This window comes from Olea europaea, unplaced genomic scaffold (genome assembly GCF_002742605.1).
Source record: "Olea europaea var. sylvestris unplaced genomic scaffold, O_europaea_v1 scaffold1073, whole genome shotgun sequence".
NCBI lineage: Eukaryota > Viridiplantae > Streptophyta > Magnoliopsida > Lamiales > Oleaceae > Olea > Olea europaea.
In genome coordinates this window covers 219,035-220,239 of record NW_019228083.1, presented here as the reverse complement: position 1 = coordinate 220,239, position 1,205 = coordinate 219,035, and the positions used below count along the sequence as shown (strand labels likewise).

Here is a 1,205-nt window from a genome sequence, read left to right as displayed (position 1 = left end):
TTAATCGTTCATTAATGATAATGGCTGCTAGTATGTTCAGAATTACCAATGGACATCAGTACTAAGTTACAAGGGGAAAGTTAATACGAAGTTACAAAAAGAAAAGTTCAGGCATTAGATGTCTTAATTACAATTTGCCCCAGACTGAAGAATTCTTTCCCTAAGTCTTCCCCAATCCTCGCTCTGCTGAGAAGAAGTGACATTCAATTCAGCCACAAAATCATCATCAACCTCCAGCTTCTTGTACTGCTCGACCAAAGACTTGGTTCGCTCAATTCCTTAGGAGGCATTACATTTTTTAGTAGCCATTCTCGCCTTGCAGTTGTCCATCCTTGCTTGAAACTCCTTCATCTGTACAGCCAAACTGGTCAACAAAGAGTCTTCAGTCATAACTTCAGAAGAGATTTCTTTCAATTCGTCCTCAACTTTGTTGATCTCCAGAAGCAAAGACTCTCTTTCAGACACAGTGCGAAGATATTGAGTACTTTTGGCCTTCAGTTCAACATTTTTGGCCAACAAGGAGAGAATCTCGGAATGGACAACTTTCAACATCGCTTTAAAATCAGCAAAAAGATTGAGCGACGGAAGTGTCAGTGCTTGCGCCAACTTCGCACTCAAATGCTCAAGCTTATTCTTATGTTTGGCAGCACTAGCCTGACCGATGTCCATATCCATAAAGGACACATACTCAAATATCGACTACTTGAGGAACTTCATATCTTCATCTGAATAAACAGAATGATGACTGGTTGAAGCCGGGCGAGACGTCTTGACTTGCCCCCAGGAAGTGAATAAGTCCTGGATGTGTCAACATTGAAGGTTTTCACTACAATAAACAAAGTGGAAGTAAAAGTGAAGCAAAGATTGCCTCATCAGCAATCTTGGGAGGTGGCATATCCCTAGCCAAGTTTACCACCTGTGGCTCCACCACTTGTGAGGACTTCCCCTTGTCTGGGCGAGAAGACTTTGCCACAACGGGCAAACCCATGGGAGCATCTGCAGAACTTAAAAAGCAACAAATAAAAAACTAATAGCACAAGTAAAGGTAAAACATCAAAAAATGTATTACCTTCTGGTTCGACATTTGGGGGGTTGACGCCCTAGGAAGAAGGTGGCTCATTTATTGATTGTGATGATGATTCCGGGACTGAAGGTTTCTCTTTAAGCGTAGTCCCTTCATTAGCTGGTTTGGATGAAGCAGCATC

General features: G+C 42.1%; 1 pseudogene; it reads left to right on the top strand.

Annotated features, from left to right (window-relative positions):
* Positions 1–1,135: 1,135 nt before the first annotated feature.
* Positions 1,136–1,205, top strand: part of LOC111373116 — a 5,777-nt pseudogene continuing 5,707 nt past the window's right edge.